Consider the following 24,260-nt stretch of genomic DNA (forward strand, 5'->3'; position numbering starts at 1 on the left):
AACAAATCTGGAACGCACTTGGTTCAGGAAGGCTGATTTAGAAGCACAGAAGTCTAAGAGCAGCCTCAAGAAGAACAGTTCTGGGGAAGAAATAGTCATCTATTCCTTACCTAGGGAACAAAATGGTCTTCGACCCTTGGGGCCCTTCCAGCTTTACTGTTCTGTGATTGTTTGAATCTATAAATTGCCCATGCACAGCTGAGCACTTAATAATTTTTGGCTGTGAGATCATGGACAGGGATAAAGGCCAGCTATTTATGGGGACCATATGATCATAGGTATTTTGTACACTAAAAGAGAACACAAGCCATCATCTTATTGTTATGGTTGGATGGGGTGAGATGAGAAGATTTGACTGTCCCAATAGTTTGGGATCAAGAGGTATGGCTGCTTTCTCCACCATGTACAAGTGAATCATGCTGCTGATGTAACTCATGCAATAGATACTCTTCTTTTTCTTGCAGTATTTGCTTCTGGGTTCTGATCTACAGATGACTATTATTTTAATTAAGCACTCTCCAGTTGACACCTTTGTTTCAAATGGGCATGGTTCTTTCTTCACAGCTCTTTTTTCCATTCAAGGACTGGAAATTAAGTTGGTTAAAGTTTATGGACTGGCCATGTTGTGTGTGTGTGTTCAGGATCAACTTTGCATTTTTTTCTATAATCCCGAAATCCATTGATTCTGAGCCTCATGCAAATATACAATTAGAATCAAAGAATTCTGAGCTTAGGCATCTGTTTCATGTTCCAGATCTGAATTGAACCCACACTGCTTTCACTCAAAAAACTATTTTTGTTTACTCCTTGGCTGTGTGAAGGAATGGGTACCATGTTCCCAGGATTCCATAGAAACTTGGTGCTTGGGGGATGGTGATTGGTTGAAGGAATCAAAATCTGGCCAGACAGAAGAGGAATTGGCTGGAGTAACCCAGCCAATCATTGCATAGCTGTTGTAGAGGCAGAACTTGTCTGGCAGACAGGAGGGAAATGGTCCATCAGGAGGGTATATAAGAAACTCCATGGCTGTGTGTTGCGAGTGCGCTGAAGCCTCTATTATCTCAGGCCTTCAGGAGGTGCTCACTCTTCTTCTTTAGTTACTGCCACCAATACCAATTCAGTACCAATTATTTACTGAGACATGTGTTGCTTTGAAACTTAAACTTGTTTATTTGATCAGTAACATATAATAGGTAAATGACAAGTTGCTAATCAATTTCTCTCACTCACTGAACTCACTGACACACAGAACTCTGCTCTCACTCACTTTCTGGCTCACTCTTTCACAGACTCACAGATCTCTCCCAAACTCCCTCTCATACTCAATACACCCCCCCTTTATATCCCAGCACCTCCCCCTTTATCACCACCTTCCGTTCACTCCTTGGCTCCTTTTCCACTGCTCAGCTGTGATGGACAGGTGAGGGCAGGGCTGAACGCTACACTGTGCTCTAGCTGAACTTTCTTAAGACTTTGCCCATCCATTCCTTTCATGTAATACATGTTGATTTAATATAACTGTAAAGATGTAGTATAGTAGCAAAGAAAGGTGTATCTGTGAAGATTCTCAGTCATTCAGGAAGATGAGTCATGGCAACTGGACTTCTTTCTTGTCTGGTCTTTTGGGTATTTGAATCTCTGCCTTAATGTGTTTGCCGGTGTGAAGCGTATGTGGTATGTGGTGATTACCAAAAATCCTTTTGAGCTTTTTAGACACACCAGCCATGTAAGGAATTACCAGGTTCTTCCATCAGCACTGTGTCCCACTGTTCCATTGTCCTCCAGGGTGGTCATGACATTTGCCTTGTTAAAGGCCCATTTTGGAGCCAACGGAAGAACATCCACCCCAAAGACTGGACACAAAAACACAACAGGAGCAATAGAGTATATGTGGTCCAATTTGAAGAGCAGTGTTCAGAGCTCTGCACTGGAGAAACCAAACAGCCACTAAACAGGAGAATGGCCCAGCACAGGAGGGACAATGGCTCAGGACCATAATCAGCAGTGTTCCTTCATTTGAAAGAGAAAGGACAGAAGTGGGATTATCACTCACCTCCAGTCCTTTGTCTTTCTAAGGAGCCTATTCAGACCAGGGGAAAATGAAACCCATGTGGAGGATATATCAGGGCTCTCCTACCAACTCTCCTCAGACTGAAGAAGCTGCCTGGGAGAGTAGCGAAAGGTTTCAACCTAACAAGAAAGAATTCCAGTTGCTATGACTCAACTTCCAGATAGCAAAGAAGGGGATTGTACAGGTATAAATTTTGTTGCAGCTTTTTTGGTTACAGTGAGAGGCAGTTTTGCATATAGGAGCAGATCCTAGGTAAGGCAGGTGGTAAGTCAGCCCTGTCCAAAGCTTGGGATCCCCCATTTGGGGATTAAGGAGTAGGGAACGGACAAGGGTTGCCCAGTTAGGAGAGCTGTCACAGCCCTCCACAATTGAGTACCATTGGTTTCCCCTAGTGCAGGGGTCAGGGAACATTTTTACATTTTACCCCCCCAAAAATTTATATACGCTGACATTATCCCTTTGATTTGAAAGGATTTGAATTCAAAATATTATTGAATCTACACAGGCTGTGTACCAAACTAGTAGGATATATCATCAGTATCAGTGGCTGCCAGGCTATGTACCGGACTAGCAGGATGCACCAAATTTAATAAAGATGTGCACTATTTTTGCTGGAACACATTGCACTCCAGCCATGGAGAATAGGGAGTAGCAAGGTGTCCAATGTGTCTAGCAAGTTGCATTAAATTTTTGCTAGCTCGCAGAGGATTTGATCATCATCAGTGGCTGCCAGAGTGGTGCTAGCAATGACATGCTTGCTAGAGATAGCCAACACAGAGTTGGGGGGGCGGCTTTTCCTACCACTTTAATCATTCTGTGTGTGGTGTGCAAAAAGGAACAAACCAGGCTAAAGGTCATGTCACCCACCCTGGTGCCACAGCCCGATATCAAAGGACCAGTGCACTATTTTTTATCATCATCAATGGAAAACTCAGCAGAGGATTGGAAAAGATTAGTCAACATCCCAACCCCAAAGAAGGGCAGTGCCAGAGAATGCTCCAACTACCATACAATTGCACTCATTTCACACGCTATCAAGGTTATGCTCAAAATCCTACAAGGTAGGTTTCAGCAGTATGTGGACCGAAAACACCCGGAAGTACAAGCTGGATTTCGAAGGGGCAGAGGAACTAGAGACCAAATTGCTAACATGTGCTGGATTATGGAGAAAGCCAGAGAGTTCAAAAAAAACACATCTACTTCTGCTTCATTGGCTACGCAAAAGTCTTTGACTGTGTGGACCACAGCAAACTATGGCAAATTCTTAAAGTACAGGCTGGATTTCGAAGGGGCAGAAGAACTAGAGACCAAATTGCTAACATGTGCTGGATTATGGAGAAAGCCAGAGAGTTCCAGAAAAGCATCTGCTTCTGCTTCATTGACTATGCAAAAGCCTTTGACAACAACAAATTATGGCAAGTTCTTAAAGAAATGGGAGTGCCTGAGAATCTTATCTATCTCCTGAGAAATCTATATGTGGGACAGGAATCAACAATTAGAACTGGATATGGAACAACTGATTGGTTCAAAATTGGGAAAGGAGTACAACAAGGCTGTATATTGTCTCCCTGCTTATTTAAATTATATGCAGAATACATCATGCGAAAGGCTGGCCTGGAGGAATCCCAAACTGGAATTAAGATTGCGGGAAGAAAGATCAACAACCTTAGATATGCAGATGATACCATTTTGATGGCAGAAAGTGAGGAGGAATTAAAGAACCTCTTAATGAAGATGAAAGGAGAGAGCGCCAAAATGGTCTGAAGCTCAACATAAAAAAAACTAAGATCATGGCCACTGGTCCCATCACCTCCTGGCAAATAGAAGGGGAAGATATGGAGGCAGTGACAGATTTTACCTTCTTGGGCTCCATGATCACTGCATATGGTGACAGCAGCCACGAAATTAAAAGGCACCTGCTTCTTGGGAGGAAAGCGATGAGAAACCTAAACAACATTTTAAAAAGCAGAGATATCACCTTGCCAACAAAGGTCCGCATAGTCAAAGCTATGGTTTTTCCAGTAGCGATGTATGGAAGTGAGAGCTGGACCATAAAGAAGGCTGACCGCGGAAGAATTAATGCTTTTGAGTTGTGGTGCTGGAGGAGACTCTTGAGAGTCCCCTGGACTGCAAAGAGAACAAACCTATCCTGGCAAATAGAAGGGGAAGATATGAAGGCAGTGACAGATTTTACTTTCTTGGGCTCCATGATCACTTCAGATGGGGAGAGCAGCCATGAAATTAAAAGATGCCTGTTTCTTGGGAGGAAAGTGATGACAAACCTATTATGACTTGTCAGAAAGGTAAGTAAAGCAAATTTAGTGTGAGCTTTTACTAGAAGCTATAATAACCAAAGAAAGGGTACTCTACTATAGTGGCATCATAAGAAGACAAGCTCACTGGACTATGTAAAACAAAGTTGGAACTTAATATATGTTTGGGCTCAGGAAAAGACAAAAGTTTAGGGCAAAATGTTTTGTGTTTATTACTTTTTTCAAGGCTCACTGGAAACCTGGGAAATCTGGGATCCAAATGAGGTTGGATTCTTTGTCCTCTGAAGGGGGAAGTGGTGGGGTTATTTTGGATTATTTTTTCTCTTTTTTTTTCTCTTTATTGTTGTAGTTTTTTTGAATGATAGATGTTTTGTATTTATATGTTTAAATAAAATAAAACTCTTTTGAAAAAAAGAAAAGGCAGCAATACATGAAAAAGTGCAGTGCAGTAGGAAAAGAAGAAGGCTGCACATGGGATGGATTGAATAAAGAATAAAGAAGCCCACAGTCTTTTGTTTGATGCTGCAGTCAAAGTAGGACCAGGAGCAGAAAAACTGGGATTCAGATTTTGGGAATAAACTATGATACTATTGTCTGCTTTGGGGATGAGAAATAGAGTAATATGATTGCTACACACTTCAACTTCTGTTGTTCTTAGCAGAAACTGCAGAGCTAAATGCAGTGGAGATTATATTTTAGAAGGTTCCTTTATTCATGGTTTTATGAAAGAATCAAGTCTATCTGTCTCTGTCTCCATCTCTCTCTCTCTCTCTCTCTCTCGCACATGCACATACAAACCCTTCCTCCCCCAATTTTCAACAATTAGTTGCTTCAGTTCAGTGTGTCCATTTCCTTTCATTACATTTAAACAAGCTTGATGAAGCCACCCTTCCCCCCCTTAATTCAAGACCCCCGTCCTCCTTGCCTGTTCCTTTTTTTATAGTTTTGAGTCAGTCTCTCTCTCTCATACACACACACACACACACACACACACACACACACACACACACACACACACACACACACACACACACACACACACACACACACACACACACACACACACACACACACCCTCCCTCCCTCAATTTTCTACATACATTTAAACAAGCTGAGGAAGCCACCCGTCAGTCTCTTGCACCTTCCTTTCCTCCTTAACTGGAGCTTTCCCTCCTCCTGTTTGCAGTCACCTCTGGTGGAAGCAGTCATTTACAAACTGGAGTGACTGTCCAGGGCTGTTCTACAGCTGTAACCAATCAAGCTGCCTTATCTCCGATCTCTAAAAGAACAAAGGATTTACAAGTGCCGCAACCAAGGAAGGAGGGAGAGGTGACTTCCAGTTTGAGGTTTGGCTGCAGGGGGTGGGAGTGGGGGGTAGCGCTTTGTTCATTACCCCCAGGATTTTCATTTTTACCCCATTTGGGGTAATTTATCCCTGTTCCCTGACCACTGCCCTAGTGTCTCATGGCTGATTGCCAATCCATTAAGGATGTGATATTGGGGAGCATCAGCTACCAGATAGGTTACATGATGTAGGACTCCACTAGTGCTGCTAGACTAGTCCTATTCTGCTGTAATCAATCAAAGCTGAGGCCTTTCCTGTCCATAATTTATCTTTAATAAGTTTGTCAATTGTTAATGACAATGTGTGTATTAGTGGTTAGCATGCATAGGACAGGAACTCCAATTTCAAGCCCTGGAAACAAGTTGGTGAAGGGGTCAGCTTTGCTTAGTCCTGTTAATGCCCCATTATTTATTGAATATTTCTTATGGAAGTCATGATGTAGATTTGCTTGAGGGAACATTTTTGTTCTCCACAGTTGCTCTCCTAGCTCCTTAATGACATAGTTCAGGCTCTAATCTGGGTGGAAGCTATAGACAGGATACTGAAACACCTAACAAAAAGACCACAGTTTTAGAACTGGGAAGATCAACTGTGAAATTATGGATATCTGAATGTTAACCTTCCTCTACATATACAACTAAACTGATTTCAGAATTTCACATAGGTAGGAAGGCTTAAGTCCTCTGAGAATTACACATGAGTCACCTCTACCCTGGGGCCATTGCAATTTTTGTCATTTTGGGCATGATTATAGTCTTAAGGGAACTACACAGGAGACAGCTCAAACATCATAGCATCCCACATAGTTGAGAAGATTGTATTGTGCTTTGGCCAGTTACCTAGAACATTTCACTTTTTTGCCCTTCCCCTAAATTGTATGCAAGTGTTCCTCTGTGCTGATTCCCCCACTCAAGTAACACAGTAATTTTTTTTTGAGAGAGAGAGAGAGAGAAGGAAAAAGAGAAAAATTGCATCAACTGCACTGACGTTGCAGATCTAGAAATGGTATGGGAAAAGATAAGGAAAACATTTTTAAGATCTGAAGCAACTTGGAAAGGTGAGGTCACAATATCTGGTGTTTGGGGGATGTAGATTTTTTTTAAAGGTGGGAATTTTAACAGAGGTGTATAAAGTTATCCATGGTGCAAACAAAGCAGAAAAATGTTTTTCCCTCTTCCTCAGTGTTAAATGCTGAATCCAGGGCCATCCACTGGAGCTGATTCAGATGCTGGGAAGATAAAAGAAAGTGCTTCTTCACATAAATCTCTGTGAACCTCTGCATTCTTTCCTACAAATTGTATCCAGGGCCACTGATTTATATGGGCTTTTAAAGTTGATTTTAAATGGCTTTTCAAATTCACTTCAGGTGAGGCAATAACTACTAAGGAGAATAGCTCTGTATGCTACCTTTTAAAACAGAGAAAGCACACCAATTTCTGAAAATATAATTGGGAGGATGCAGAGCTTGCAAAAATTACCTTTTTGGCTCCAATACCCAGAAGCCCTCAGCCAGCATAGCCACTGACTGGTGGCTTCCTGGCAATGGTAAAACAAAACAATGAGCTTTCCCATGCTTAAGGAGGAATCTGTTGTTCTATGCTCTGCTCATTGACTTTCCAGTGATATCTAATTATGGTTGATTACAGTAGAATCCTGGACTAGAGAAGCCTTTACACCAATAATAAATGGTGCTGCTGGTCGTCCTACTTTTTCTTTGTAATTTTTAATAAAAAAAAACTCTGAATTTGATTGCTTTTGACATAAGACAGTTCTGGTCTCTTCTGGATTATGTTTGTCAAGTTGGAACCAAGTTACAGTGATCTTGATGATGCTTCAAAGTAAGTGAGATAGCTATTTAAGGTGTGGCTTTACTAGCGTCACCCCCAGTGAGTTTCCATGGCCAAATGGGGATTTGAACCCCGGTCTCCAGAGTCCTAGTCCATCACTCTATTCACTACATCACACTAGGTATCTTTTTTTTTTTTGGCAGTAAGAATGAACCTAGTAGTCACACACAAGTGGCTGAATTTATAGTACAAAGTGGCAGTGAAGAGCACCTGATGAAGTCATTTTTCTAGTATCTGTTATTGTGGCAGTTATCTCAAGTAATTCCTACTTTAATAACCTCAGGGTAGCTGACTATCCATTTGGCATTTAATAGCTTATGTTCCTATACAATCAAAAAGTAAACCTTAAAGTTGTTAATGAAAAGCTCCTGGGGGAAAAAATGCAGCAGAACTCACTTAAATTCCTTTTCCTCAGGGCCAAAATACTTGCTTTTGACATCTTCCCAAGGGACCTATTTATAAAGACTTTTAAATCAGCTTTTTAACCTCCATGTGGGATACTTCCTAAACCCAGTCCTTCCTCATGTGTTTCCTTTGATATTCATAAAACAGCTCCTTACAAAGAAAGCCATAAAGTTCCTCAGCTAAAAACAATTTGTATTTATTGCGAGACACTCCACAGAGTGCATTAATAAATCAATTAAAGAGTTCAGTGGCCACACCACATAGCATACTGTTAGACATTTTCTAGATTCTAACAAGGCAACTGATGTCTTGCCAAGACTTTGTTGCCCACTGACACTTTTGCAGTGGAAAGAATGCACTTCCTGAATTTTGCTCTTCTGTTTATTCCCTAATCCCTAATTATGTGCTTGCATAAACATGAGAGGTCATTTAAAATACCTCACTGACAGATAACATTGCTACTTAAATAGCAGAGTAGTGGGTTTAAATCAATAACATTTAAGTTATTGATTGAACGATCCACTCCTCTCAAGATTCCCTTTATAAAAGTAAAAGCTTTGTAAAAGTATTTGAACAATTCATTTTTTGGTCTTTCAAAGGTTGGTGAATATCTTTTCCCCCAAATATGATTAGTTTGTTTTTTATTGCTACACTGCATCCCAGGTCAAAGTGCTAATTTCGACTTTTAAAGCCTTAAATGACTTGAGTCCAAGCTGTTTGAAAGACAGCATCCGTGTAGATGAGCTTGTCTAGGTTTTAAGAATACCAGGGGAGGCCTTTCTCTTGGATCTGACACCTTCACAAGTTGATTTTGTGAGAATACAAGAGAGTTGCTGCTTCAAAGCTGTGGAACTTCTTCCCACAGCAGGCAGGGGGGTCCCCTCTTTGCTGTCCTTCAGCCAGTTGGCAAAGACCTCTCCTTTCAGGTATGCCTTTCTTCAGTAAGCTGACTGGTTTTTTTAAAATAGTTTTTTTTTTAATGTATTTTAATATTTTATGTTTTTAACATTATTTTAGCTGTTTTTAAAATGATCTGGCTTTAATTGCTTTTTAATACTGAAACAATTTATTGTATTTTTAGGTTTTAATATCTGTTTTAATATTGCAAGCTGGTGTGGTCCTCTTCAAGAGAAAGGCAGGGTATTAGAGATGGGCACAGATTGCTTCATGCCGTGTCATATCACGTTGTTGGTCCAGCACCAGAGGTGCCAAGCGTTTCCTTCTCCCATCCCTTGGCCGGCTCCCCCACTCACCAGCTGGTGCACGCTGCTCTTTGCATGATTGTCCAGTTGCAGCAGGAGCATCTGCTTCTCTCCTCTGCCCTCTCTGGCAGCTCCCACTCAAAAGCTGTGCTGCAGGAATCTCTACCCTGCCTCCTCATCTGAGTGGGCAGCTGCCAGAGGAGGCAGAGGAAGGAAGCAGATGCTCCTGCTGCAACTGGGCAGTAGTGCAAAAAGCAAGAGAAAAGCAACACATGCTGGCTTGTGAGTGGGGGGAACACACACTGGCTGGTGAGTGGGGGAGGTGGGAGATTGGAATTCACAGCACCTGTGGTGCCATGCCATTGATTTGAGATGACACAGCACAAAGCAATTCATGCCCATCTCTACAGGGTATAAATGATGCATTTCAATGCATTCTGCCTTTCCATGAGTCAGCTCAATGCAGAGTATATGGCTGTCCTTCCCACCCCACATTATCCTCACAACAACCCTATGAGTAAGTGCCCAAATACGATGTTAAAGCTTTTTTTGGTTTTCTGTGAGATAAAAGTAACAAATTTCATGGTTCTTCCTCAGTATTAATGTGGGCCTCCTCAGTGGCAGTCCAACACTCTAACCACATTGGTTTAGTCTTTGTGGGATGGTTGACATCTTAAGAATTTTCATTTGAATTAGGTAAGTTTACTTTTAATTCACAAGTAAGGAAAGGATTTCTTTCCTCCCTTAAAAAAATACTGTTTGCTTGGCTGTCTTCTGCAGCTCCCTGGCAACACCTTTATAGTTGCAGAATGGCCCCTCAGGATTGGCACTGTATATGAAACCATCCCTATGAGCCGGTTGATCCCTAGTTGTGAAGGAATTGCTGCTGTGTTGCTGGAGGCCCGCTAAGCTGTTGCTCAAAGCAAAAGCAAACCTCCCCCCTCCCCCGCTGCTTTCCTCTGCCACGGAAAAGAATGTCAAAACAGTCACTTTATCTGACAAAAAGCACACCTTTGCTTTCATCCAACCAGGAGCCTTAGGCTTTGACACAAGAGAACAAAAAATGTACTCAGTCACTGGCAACCCTTTGTCTACAGACATAGGTAATGAGAATTTGTGTTGTATTGCCTGAGAAGAAATGTGGACTTTTCCAATTTTTCCCTCACCCACGTAAGCTCTGCAATACCCAGCCTTAAGAAGGGGTCCTGCTGTAGGTGAAAGCTTGCCTGTTAAATATTTTCGTGGCCTGATAAAGGGATTATTTACTCTTGTTGGAGTTTTTTATTTTCAAAAGTAAGTCCAACTTCACAAGAAAGTTCTTTCATTTCACCTGCCTGCTGATGATTTGCAATTCCCTCACCAGGCTTTTGCAAGGTGGGGGGTGGCGGGAGAGAAGGATTTTGTCTGTAGGTGGCTCATGACTAAAGCAAAACAAAAATGTCCACAGAAACACTTCTTCTGTGGTGAGAGGCTGAAGTTGCATGGTGCTGCTGGATAGGTCAGTAGTTTAGGGATCTGGTTGGTAGTTCAATTCTCCCCAAAACAGGGAGATGGACTCAATGATCCATAGGGTCTCTTCAAGCTCTGCAGTTCAATTGTTGTTGTATAATTTGTGTGCATTGTATGACACAGTTTATTTGTCTACACTAACATACGAAATAAATGTACAAGCCTTGGGGAAAGTATGCCCTTCTCTCTCATGAACACCAGTGGAGCAAGGAGCACACCATCCAAAATGTGGGGGTCAGTGGCTCCCCTCAGACCATGAGCATCTCACCTTCTTGTGATAATATGTATATGTGTGAGAAGATCTGGTCTAACCTGATCACCATCAGAGATGATGCATGATGTACAAGTTAACATGCCATGCTTCTTTCTGTCCATGCACTTGTCACACAACAAACAAGACAGATTATAGACTGCAATGAAAACCTGCACCAATAGAGCTTGTCTCTGTATAGGCAAATCTAGTTAAAGGAAGTCAGGAGCAAATCTAGCATATAGGATCTTACTTTCCCAGTCATGAGTTTATTATTGCTGGATGTCACCTGCAGAGGGGTAGGGTTATATCCAATAATGAATTATGATAGGAGAAAGACAATGGAGTTAATGTGTGCCTTAAAATTGGGCATACTTTTAACTATTTAATAACCTTATGAATTTATATATATATATGAATAACTTTACTTTCTGTAAAAACCAAAACATCATCCTTCCTTAATACCCCTAGCAGACTACATCTTGCTTTAATTTACACGAGAGCCACAGGGTGCATTTTAAGTCCACAGAAGGTGGATTTAGTTTTTTGTGTGTGATGTGCAAATGGAAAACTACCCAGAGTAGACCTTTGGTCTAGATGGGTGGGATAGTAATCCAATCAATCAATCAATCAATCAATCAATCAATCAATCAATCAATCAATCAATCAATCAATCAATCAATCAAATAAATAAAGGTGAAGCTGGCAGGGTGTATATAGATTCTGTATTCTTTTTTTCTGTAGATAGCTTTTGATGCTGTTAAATCCCTTGCTATTTTTACCTCAAAATAATGGACTAATCTGGCTCTAAGGGAAAGATGAAAATACAAGTAGATAAAAACTCTCTTTCTCTCTCGTTCTGTCTCTTTGTGTGTGCGCGCGCCACACGCACACCCACCCACGCACACACACACACACACAGATGGCCCTGCAGGGAACTTAGTAAATCTTGATTGACCCAGGAAGAAGCTAGGGTAAAGCAGCAACCAGGGGCAATGAATTTTTATTGGTAACCTTCCTAGGACCTCTAAGGACTGCTGACTTTCTCTGATAACTTAACAGAGCTAATAAAGTTACTTGGAAAAAAGGGCAACTGTTAAGACATCCTGAATCTATCTACAGTATAACCCTAAAAACTGGGGGAGGTATATATGATTATATGTTCACCATTTGGGGTTCCTGCTGTAGGAAAAGTTGGGGTACAAGTCAATAGTGAGGTATTGATATTACTCTGCATACATACAACTCTATTTATTTCCTGGGCGGGGGGGGGGGGGCTTACCATACGAAGCCAGATGATACACCATTTGCTTTTAAAAATTATCTATGAAAATGTGTTACTGACGTGATGGAGTTAGAAGGTGATTGTTCCAGAGAATCTTTTCTTGACAGATTTCTTTGTTGTAAATTGTTTGTGTTTAATTTAATTTCCTGGGTGCAATTTTTGATGGGACATGTATCAGCCGCCTCTTCTGCCTTGCTGTAAATGTCAACATTCATTAATGTTCTTTTTAATGTGCTGTTTTTCTGAAGTAATCAGTTTGGCTTTTGTATGATGATATGCTGTCAAATTATTTCAAAGATAAATAGAAATTATATTGAAAGATAAATGAAAATTATGCCAAATAAATCTTTTTCTGTATAAAGGTGCATATGAAATCCAAATTAAGTCTATGCCTATTAGTTCTCTGAAGATAATAATTCGGTCCAACAAGCAGAAATACCTAAATTAAACATTTTTTGTTAGTTTAGCTCATTTTATTTCATTTTTATTAAACAAAAACAATCTCGATTTTCTTACTTTTCAATTGATTCTAGGAAGTATTAATATTTTCATTTATCTGTCCCTTCCCAGGAACTCTATTGGTAAGAAATCTGTGATCTAAAACGAGCAATCTTTTTGACAGTTATGGTTTTTATCAAGCATAGGAAAAATCAATAAAATCTTGTTGAGGAAAGAAAGTATTGAAAAATCAATAAAGTACTCTTGAGGTATAGGGGAGATAACACTAGGGTTGCAACATGGACTTAGGTTTATGTTGCCCTGTATTTCATGAAGTGAACCAGCTCATGAAATAGTTGATGCTGCTACTAATTGTACCAACAACTGATTTGATCAGAATGTACTAAACCTCTCAACGCAGAACTTCACCTGTGCCTATAGCTTAGAGCAGTGGCTCCCAACCAGGTGTTTATAGACTACATCTCCCAGAGATCCTGGCAAGCACAGCTGGTGATGAAGGCTTCTGAGAATTGCAGTCCAAGAATACCCAGGTTACCCAAGACTGGAAATCACTGGCATCACAAGAATGTTTCATCTGCCTAGTACAAAGCAGCAATCTATCCTAGTCAAGATGCACAGTACCCAAGGTTGTTATACTGTTTTGGCCCCTGAAGCAGAAAATCTGACAAATCGCTTTTAGAATCTTAGAACTGCACAACTGGAAGGTACACTATAGATGAGTTCAGCCGCTGTCAAGTAGGTACAGTGGGGAATCAAACTCCCAGTCTTTGGTTTCAGACTCAGACACCTAAACAACTGAGCTATCCAACTTAACTCTTCTGTAAAGGTAAAGGTAAAGGTTCCCCCTGACAATTTGTCCAGTCGTGTCTAACTCTAGAGGGTGGTACTCATCCTTATTTCCAAGCCATAGAGCCAGCATTTGTCCAAAGACAGTTTCCGTGGTCATGTGGCCAGCGTGACTAGACACGGAATGTCATACCTTCCCACCTTAGCGGTGCCTATTTATCTACTCACATTTGCATACTTTCAAACTGCTAGGTTGGCAGGAGCTTGGACAAGTGACGGGAACTCACTCTGTCACATGGATTCGAACTGCTGGTCTTACATCCTTGCAGCTCAGATGCTGTGTGGTTTAACCTACAACGCCACCACATCCCTGACTCTTTGGTTTTGTTCTTGTTCTTTAGTCGTTAAGTTGTGTCCGACTCCTCATGATCCCATGACTCTTTGGTACCTGCTTGTAAAAATAGAATAACAGTAATCAGCAGTTGGCTCTCCTTTTACCTATCCTAATGGTAAGGCCGGTTCTGTAGTTCCGCACATGTGAAATCATAATTCTACATTGTTAGTATAGATATGACCTTTTTCTTATGCTCTTGATATTGTTGTTTCATTGCCTGTCCTGTTTCAGTAGCTTTTGAGAAAACGGTTGACAGTTCTCAGGTTGCCAGGTAACTGAAACATGTTGAATCCATTTCACTTAATAACACTATGTCTGAGTAAGTATTTCAAACAGCCATCATAATAAAAATAAATGTAGAATTAAATATTTGAAAATGATATTGGCTAGTATCCTGTTGCCTAAATGGGGAGCGGAAGGGAAGTTGCATACACATCCCATCCCCCATGTTGACAGGTGTCACAAACCCTGTGTCCCTTGTTTATTACATTGGGGTCTTGACTTAAGAACGGCTCGAGTTAAGAACATTTTGACTTAAGAACCACTCTCATAGGAAAATATTGACTTGACTTACATACTTAGATTTGAGTTAAGAACTGAAAAAAAAACCATGTGGGAGGCAGGGAAAGTGCAAAATTTGAACTTTCAGTTAACTGTTGGCCAGTGAAAAGGGTGCCTGTCTGCTTCCTCACTCCTCCCAGCGTTTAGAGAGTGGATTGGGAGACAGTCTTCAGACTGCCTGGTACTGGACTGCCTGGACTGTATTTTCCCTGCCTTCCCTGAACCTTTCTTGACCTAAGAAAAAAAGAAACAAAATATCCCCCTCTAGTGGTCGAAGGCGGAATAGCAGCTTCCCATTAGTTTCTATGGACGGAAAAGAGCAGATACGGATCAAATGGTGTTCAATGCATTCCTATGGGAAATGCAGATTTGACCTGAGAACTTTTTGACTTGAGAACCGCCTTCCAATACGGATTAAGTTCTCAAGTCAAGACCCCACTGTATTCCCTGATTTCTAGATTCCTATCTGATTTCTCTCTCATCCCTATCTCATTGCTCTCTGATTCCTCCTCCTTCAGCCAAGCCTCATATATCAATTGATTCCACCTCTCCACCTCTCTCATAGGCTCACGCAAATAAGCTCTTGAGTGTGACCACAACAGTTTTTTTCAGTACCATGGGGGGTTTTTTTGGTACAAAGTTTTGCAACATTGTGGTCTAGACTTGCCAAACTTGTCTTCATCAAAACCAGTACACAAAGACCTATGTGCTTTATAACCTTTGACAGAGTTGCAGTATTACCAGGATGCGCTAGGTGGCGTTAACCAGTAGAATTCCCCAGAGAGATGAAGACACCAGGCAATAAGACAGGGTTGATAGCAGAAATGTTGTATTAACTCAATTTGTTTGTAGAATATATACATACACATACAGCTTTGTCCTTGTTTCCAGTCCCGTAGTCATACACAGCAGTTCCAACAGAGTTCAGGCATAAATCAGGTCAAAGTCCTTGTATATTAATTCAGCAGTCATATACCATATATTCAGTCCAGCAGTCAGAGTCCTTCTCCAGTATTCTCCACAACGACACAGCTCCTTCCACCACGATACCACAGAGTATGTGTGCTGGGTCTGCTTGCTTTATACAAAGACTCGTATCTCAGCTGATACGAGTCTTCGTATTAGCCCAGCTGCATAAATTCTTGCTTTACTTATTTTCTTAGCAATGAAGACTATTACTTATAGTCTTTGACTGCTCTATACAAAACTGGATAAACAATTTCTCCAGGTTTATCTCAAACCTGTCAACCTTGACTTTCCTTATGTAGCATTTTGAGGGAGAGTGCTATTATTCTCAACATCTAAGTAAAATCCTCAGATAAAAACATTTATCTAAATCACAGGTTAATGAGAAGAGCTGGCTTTATTATGAACCCCTGCCTGATTTACTAACATTCTTCTCTTAAAAAATAAGCTGGAAAACATTTTGCTGTGCTGTAAGATTAGCTACTTCTTGACATTTTGATGTAGCATTATACCAAATAAAAGCTATTACCAGAAAACAAAAACAAACAAGCAAACCAAAAATAAATGTGAAGACATACTATTGTCTAATGTGAAGTGAACAGATGATGCTGAGTTAAAATTCACAACCAACATCACATTAAACAAGGTAATCATTGTTAAATGGCTGTGATGAAGAGTGCATGGGGGGGGGAAATACCCCAATGTATATATTTTTCACATCTTTGGACATTTCTTTAAAAAGAGACAAATCATTAGGAGTAGTTTATTTCATTTTTTTTTAAAAAATTGTTCTGTAGTAAACAGATTTTCCAAATATGTACACTGGATGAAAGGAAGTTATCATGTTTCTAAAATTAATAATCTGTAATCACTTTTTTTCTAGCTCAGCATTATAAGAATATTTTTGTTATCCTAGTCCCTTTTTTCCCAGAACACCATGATGTTTGGGCTGCATTGAATGCTTCCAGCCTGAGGGAATATTGTTCCCAAAGTGGAAAGGCTGCTGACATATGGAATATACACTAGTCTAAGGTTCAAAACAGAAAACTGGGCAGCTTCACAGTTGGACATGACAACTTTCATAGATGCATTTTCAAAGCTGCCTTTTTTTTTTTTTAGCAAATCACATTGCAAACAGAGGCTGTTGTTTTATTCTGGTGATCTGTCATCAAGCAAAAGCAAGCCAAAGTTCCACCTCCAAAGCTGTGAAAGCCATTAGAAGATGATGGGGCTGCTAGTCTCTCTGCTCATTTAGCTCTGTGAAGGGTGCCTCTCAAGGACCCGGAGTCCCTTTCATCACTCCTGGAGCTTGGCCACTCTTAGCCATATCCTTCTTCGGAGGCCAATGGTCATTTGGGAGGCTTACCAAGACCCATGAGTGAGTGCTGAAAAACTCATATGTGGACAATTTTTTTTTTAGCTGCAGCTCTCAGAAGTCTGGCTGGAGGAATTACTGGTGAATGTGGGGGGCTTACAGTGCAAGAAATCTGAAAAATCCCAATGCCTAGAGGATAATCACACATACTTTACTGCTCACGGCTTCTCCACTTTCAGTTGTAAAACTTCTTGTTTGTTAAAAGGGGTTATTCTGGAAACATAACTGTAGAGTGAATCATATAGTTTTTTCATAAAAATTGAGGTCACTCCTTTATAGGATCACCATAACTCCCAGGTAACTTCATGGCACAGAAGAATGACTTCAAATTAATGCATACATGCATGTTGCTATGGATGTGAAATACTATAATGACTCTTTATGTGAAAATGAAGATGTAGGAGTCTGCAAACAATTTAATTTGGTCAATTTATGGAAAAGTACCTGACTGGTATGAAAAATTGCACAATGCTGCTACATTACTCTTTGAACTGTGAAGCTGCCAGAGAGTGGAGAATGAGCTTCAAGGAGGCTAATCAAGCTTTACAGACTGGCTTCGGCTTCCTTTCAAACATTAGAGGAAGGAGCCAGTCCAATTTAGCTGTAAATGGTTTGTTGCAAACATCCAGCTAGAGTTCCCTGATTCAGTATCCATTTGTATGAGCCTGGAAGGTTTTATTAACCCAAACAAAATCTGAAATGGGATGTCAGTCATTGCTGGGGAAACAGTTGGAGGTTAAATCATTAATTTATTTTCTTTCTCATTTGGCTGTATTTTTAAAGTAATAACTTGAGTTTAGAGAAAACACAGCTCTTTCCTGTGGAGGACCTGAACTTGGAAAAGTTACTGTTAAAAACTACAGTAGTGACCATAGTGACAGGGCAATCTGGAACTTGTAACTTTAAAAAGTACTTCTACAATCTCTGCTTCTAGAATCACCAGGTTTTGCTAACTTTGTCTATATGACCTTTCTCAGCTCTTAAGATTTTCAGAGGAGGCTTTTCTCTCTGTTCCATTGTCTTCACAAGTATGTCTGGAGGGATTGAGACAGAGGTCTGTGGAATGCCCTTCTTCGGGAAGTTAAATTGGTCCCCTCTCTCTTGTCCTTCAGGTGACAGGTAAAGACCATCCTTTCTAGGCAGGCTTTTAACAACTAACTGGGCAGTGAAGAGTTTTGATTGTGGGTTCTGCACATTATTATTATTATTATGTGAGAACTTTAAGCACTATGGGTCAGTATACAGTATAAGCAGCATACCTGCTTTTTACTTTATTATTTTTATATTTGTTTACTATATTTTCCAACATGTATTATGGTTTTACTAATTATTTTAATACTGATACATCTTTAGTTGTTTTAATGCAATACTTTATCATATTTTCTGGGTGTTTTTTTTCTTAAATAATGTGTGAGCCACCATGAATCCCTTCACTGGGAGAAAGATGGCAGATAAATGCAATAAAATACATAAAATAAATAAAAACAACTTGCATACTCTTTGGGTATACAGTGTATGGAGTCAGAACTTCTGTTGCCTTAAGTGGGAAGGATTGGTGCATTTTTAGAACATAGGGTGCATACCAAACAATGTGCATTTTAAAAACATGAACAGCTGAAGCCCATAGAGTTGAAAATACATGCATAAACAAACTTCAGTCAATAGGAAAAAATGTGTAAATTTGATCAAGTGCCTTTGTTCTAACACAATAAGTGAGTCAAAAGTGTACAAGCACTGGACACATTTGAAAAATAATCTTTGAGGAGTTGAAGGTTTCATTCCGGCCAGTGTCTCTGCAACAAATGTTACTCATATTGCCAATATCAGATTACTCAAAACGATGAAGCCAGGTTGGACCAAATGGAAGCCTTTAAAAATTATGCAGACAATGGTTTTTTCACTACCATTGCCAAGTTCTCATTTCCATTTGCAATCTATTTTCAATTCTCTACACAGCTCCTTTTCTCCATATGCCAACTCATCTATGATTTTTCAAAAATTCCTGTTCATAGTAACATTCTTAAAATTCACATGTACACCCACACATACATTTTGGGGGTCGGGGGGAAAAGGAGAGAGAATCAGGGGAAATCAAGCTGTGCTGGAGAGACTGTACAAATCTAGGAGAAAAAAGAAAGGTCTAGCAGGAAGGAGAGACCATCTGCACATATGAGGAATGACAAAAGATCAAAGGGTTTTTTAAACACTCAACAGGATTGATTTAGGGAGACTGGAAGTGTGTGAATTGCATAGTGATAAATTAAATAAATAAAGTGATGGGGAGGATGGGAACACATTCACAAGAGCAATGGTCCTGCTAGCAAACTCCAGAGACAGTGACCTGGGGCGCTGTGCATATCAGAAGGAAAAAAAGAACATCCATATAAATGGAAAGAAAGGTCTTGGTTAGTATGTAGCCAGACCTATAGTATGTGCTGCAGGACCAGAGTATCAGCAGATGTAGGAAATTACCTGCATTGTATTGGCGGCACACAGGCATAAAAGATTTTGCCATTTATTGCATCTGTTAGCTGTCAGGGAGAAAGAAGGTGAATTTGGGGTGTATTATATTGGTCGAACAGTACAAATTCCCAGATTCTGTTCAGATGTTACAAGTTAAAATAATCATAGTGCCCCATACTTTTTCCAACTTCAGAGATATGTCTCTTTCTATGGCTCTTTCCCACCTAAATGTAAATAGCAGCTCTTTTCATTAATGTTATTGCAGCAGTTCATTTAGGTGGTGGTTGTGTCTCTGGTAGTATAATCGTGCCTTTACCAATTTCCATGCTGTCTTTACCATCCTGTTTGTCTCTCTAAGGTCTGAAGCACGACTCTTCGGCCTTATGCTGTTTCCACAGCAGATCTTAGGGTGAAAGCAATTTTAAGAAACCCCCTTTTAATCTTTCGCTTGAATCAAGCAGGGCATATGCACAATGACTGGAATGGTTATGAGCAGAGGAAGAAGCATAAACTGCATCATCAACATCAGTATTTCCCCCTTATGAAAAGTTAATCTGAATCTATGAAATTCCTGGTCAGAAAGAACTTTCAGCTGTGTGCTATGTTTTCAAGAATGCATATAGCCAGCCTAATTATTATGCTCCTAAATGCAGTACATCTATCACTGGCTTTTCAGATTGGAAGTAGTCTTGGAAAAATTGTTTCTTATTAGCCAAGTTGGCAGAGATGGGAAAATATAGTTTATTTTGCATTTACAATGCAAGCATTGTTGTTGTTGTTGTTGTTGTTGTTGTTGTTGTTGTTGTTGTTGTTGTTGTTATGCTTCTAAGTTGAAAGTTGGAAGTAGTAGGAAAGATGGGTTGCTTGATAAAAGAAGCCACAACTTTTAGTCTACAAAGCCCCAGTTTAATTTATAGGATTGCCATAAAATGAGAGAGACATCCTGATATCTAAAAAAGGCAGCTTGCTATAAATCCCTGGCACTTTTTTCTTTTGGGAAAGGGCAATAGTAAAGTGTTCATTTCAGAAATGGGTATACACTATTGTATAATAGATATTTAACAGTGGTTTTCTGGGCACATAAAATCAGATTTTGCGTTATCTAAATCCTTGGGAATCATTTGAAGGAGGCATTTGTTCTCCTGACTTCTTGAAATCTTATCCCTTGAATATACACCCATGTGGATTTGCTGGGATGGTGGGTTGACAATTAAACCAACATTAATCACAGCTGATTGGTTGAAACAATTCACAGATTTGATAGCTGTCTTCTTTAAAAGACTTTTTAAAAACCCTGAACTCCAGAGGCAACTAAGAAACCCAAAAATTTGTATGTTTCTTCATTCTTAAAATAAGAAAATTTAGAATATTATCTAAATATATCTGATCCAAAACATCATTTTAGGATAAAATTATAACAATGAGCACTGCAAGAACGGAGAGAAAGAGACAGGTAAGTATGACCAATTCTCAAATTCAATATATGTATATCCCTATATTTCCACAACTTTTTTCCTTCCTGCTCCTCAACTCGTGGTGAATTTTCCTCAGAACGTTTCTCCTGTGAAGATGTTCCCATTCTGAGATGGAAACAAAAATTCATCCTGGCAGGAATCTCCCTGTGCCCTATAGAGTTAGGGTGCAACCACATAGCAGAAAAAACACAGTTCGATCTGCTCTGATCTGCAATTTTTAAAATTGGGTCCCTCTGGTTTTTGTGAGTGAAATAGTGATAGCTGCTCAGACAACAATTATTATTGTGTTGCAGGAGCCAGCAGGGGCAGGAGCAGAGAAAACTGTGTTTGCAGGAGCTCCAAGACCAGAATCTGTCTTTGATCTGACAAGGTGATAATTGGCATTTTCCACCTCTTTTTCAAACATTTAATTTTCCCAAAGTGACCCAGCAACAATCTGTTGCAGTGCTGACTTGAAAGTTGTTTTTTTTAAGAGAAGGAGGAACACTGTTTGGAGACAACAGGCTCCCCATTGAGAGGAACTGCTACCCTTTCAGCTCCCATTGCCTTTGAATCAGATTATCACACACAGTAGAAAGCAGAGAAAAGCAATGCTAGCCAATTGGAGCAAATATAAAGCACCCCTGCCAGCTGAACAAAGAGAGACAATTCCCCACTGGGCTTGCCCACACCGAGCTTTACATTGTACAATCACAATTTTTGAAATTTGATTTTTTTCTTTGCCTAAGCTGATGAAAATGTGGGCTAAAGGGCCACTGCAATCAGTCAGTTTAGGTTAAGCTGATTGGAAACAATTTAATAGAACATATGAATTACTCACATCATTATGTGGCTATTTTTTTTAAAGTAGATATCAAGGAAAGCAGTGCAGTGACAGAATATCATGCCATGAATTCAGAAAGCTGTAGATTTAATTCACATCATATCTAAGTAAGGCTGGATCAGTGTTAGATAGATTTATTAACTGATTCAGTTCAAGGCAGTTTCCTGTATTTCCTGTATTTTCCAATATCTATCTGTCAGAGCTTGGTAAAACTACTTCTTGGACAACATTTCCCGATGGCAATGCTGGATGGGAGTTTTGAGAACTGTAGTTTTAAAAGGGGGACGGAAGTCAAGGGGTGTTACTATTTATTTTCCCAAGATTCTCCAGTAGGTCAACCTCCATATTTTGGAGCTCTCTAAATTTTAGGCTATTAGTGCAAAGGCGTAGTTGTTCCTCTGTAGTTAAGTTTGGGCATGGGTGCTACTTGCCTTAGACAGTAAAATGTATTAGACTGACCCTTTTGTTGTTTAGTCGATAAGTTGTGTTCGACTCTTCGTGACCCCATGGACCAGAGCACGCCAGGCCCTCCTGTCTTCCACTGCCTTCCAGAGTGTGGTCTAATTCACTGGTTCTTAACCTTGGGTTACTCAGGAGTTTTGGACTGCAGCTCCCAGAAGCCTTCACCACCAGCTGTCCTGACTGGGGTTTCTGGGAGTTGCAGTTCAAAAGCATCCGAGTAACAAAGGTTAAGAGCCACTGGTCTAATTCATGTTGGTTGCTTCAATGACAATGTAACCATCTCATCGTCTGTCGTCCCCTTCTCCTCTTGCCTTTACACTTTCCCAACATCAGGGTCTTTTCCAGGGAGTCTTCTCTTCTCATGAGATGGCCAAACTACTGGAGCCTCAGCTTCAGGATCTGTTCTTTCAGTGACCACTCAGGGTTGATTTCCTTAATAATGGATAGGTTTGTTCTCTTTGCAGTCCAGGGGACTCTCAAGAGTCTCCTCCAGCACCACAATTCAAAAGCATCAATTCTTTGGCGGTCAGCCTTCTTTATGGTCCAGCTCTCACTTCCGTACATCGCTGCTGGAAAAACCCTACCTTTGACTATGTGGACCTTTACCAGCAAGGTGAGGTCTCTGCTTTTTAAGATGCTATCTATGTTTTTAAGATCCTGTCATCACTTTCCTCCCAAGAAGCAGGTGTTTTTTAATTTCATGGCTGTTGTCACCATCTGCAGTGATCATGGAGACCAAGAAAGTAAGATCTGTCACTGCCTCCATATCTTCCCCTTCTATTTGCCAGGAGGTGATGGGACCAGTGGCCATGATCTGAGATTTCTGATGTTGAGCTTCAGATGAATTTTTGGGCTCTCCTTTTTCACCCTCATTAAGAGGTTCTTTTATTCCACCTCACTTTCTGCCATCAGAGTGGAATCATCTGCATATCTGAGGTTGTTGATATTTCTTCCGGCAATCTTAATTCATGCTTGGGATTCCTCCAGTCCAGCCTTTCGCATGATGTTTCTGCATATAATTTAAATAAGCAGGGGGACAATATACAGCCTTGTCATACTCCTTTCCCAATTTTATTTATTTATTTATTTATTTATTTATTTATTTATTTATTTATTTATTTATTTATTTATTTATTTATTTATTTATTTATTTATTTGGTCGTTCGTTCATTTGTTTGTTTGTTTGTTTTTATTTATACCCTGCCCATTTAGACAATGTCTACTTCAATTGATTTTGAACCAATCAGTTGTTCCATATCCAGTTCTAACTGTTGCTTCCTGTCCCACGTATAGATTTCTCAGGAGATAGTTAAGGTGGTCAGGCACTCCCATTTCTTTAAGAATTTGCCATAGTTTGCTGTGGTCCACACAAAGGCTTTTGCATAGCCAATGAAGCAGAAGTAGATGTTTTTTCTGGATTTCTCTGGCTTTCTCCATAATCCAGCACATGTTAGCAATTTGGTCTCTAGTTCCTCTGCCCCTTCGAAATCCAGCTTGCATTTCCGGGTGTTCTCAGTCCACATACTGCTGAAGTCTACCTTGGAGGATTTTGAGCATAACCTTGATAGCATGTGAAACGAGTTCAATTGTACGGTATTTGGAGCATTCTTTGGCACTGCCCTTCTTTGGGATTGGGATGCAGACTGATCTTTTCCAATCCTCTGGCAACTGCTGAGTTTTCCAAACTTGCTGGCATATTGAGTGTAGCACCTTAACAGCGTCATCTTTTAAGATTTTAAATAGTTCCACTGGAATGCCATCACCTCCACTGGCCCTATTGTTAGCCATGCTTTCTAAGGCCCAGTTGAATTCACTCTCCAGGATGTCTGGCTCAAGGTCAGCAACCACACTATCTGGGTTGTCCAGGACATCCAGATCTTTTTGGTATAATTCCTCTGTGTATTCTTGCCTGCTCTTCTTTATGTCTTCTGCTTCTGTAAGGTCCCTACCATTTTTGTCCTTTATCATGTCCATCTTTGCACAAAAGGTTCCTTTCATATCTCCAATTTTCTTGAAAAGATCTCTGGTTTTTCCCTTTCTGTTCTTTTCCTCTATATCTTTGCACTGTTCAAATAGGAAGGCCCTCTTTCTCCTTGCTATTCTTTGGAATTCAGCATTCAATTTTCTGTAACTTTCCCTATTTCCCTTCCATTTTGTTTCCCTTCTCTTCTCTGCTATTTGTAAGACCTTGTTGGGCAGCTACTTTGCTTTCTTGCATTTCCTTTTCTTTGGGATGGTTTTTGTTGCTTTCTCCTGTACAATGTAACGAGCCTCCATCCATAGTTCTTCAGGCACTCTGTCCACCAAAT

General features: G+C 40.2%; 1 protein-coding gene across 1 annotated transcript in view; it reads left to right on the top strand.

Moving 5' to 3' along the window:
- LOC110088936 (vertebrate ancient opsin) overlaps positions 1–24,260 on the top strand; it is a 134,509-nt gene that overhangs the window by 19,215 nt on the left and 91,034 nt on the right. The gene's annotated exons all lie outside the window — the stretch shown is intronic.

This window comes from Pogona vitticeps, chromosome 3 (genome assembly GCF_051106095.1).
Source record: "Pogona vitticeps strain Pit_001003342236 chromosome 3, PviZW2.1, whole genome shotgun sequence".
Taxonomy (NCBI): domain Eukaryota; kingdom Metazoa; phylum Chordata; class Lepidosauria; order Squamata; family Agamidae; genus Pogona; species Pogona vitticeps.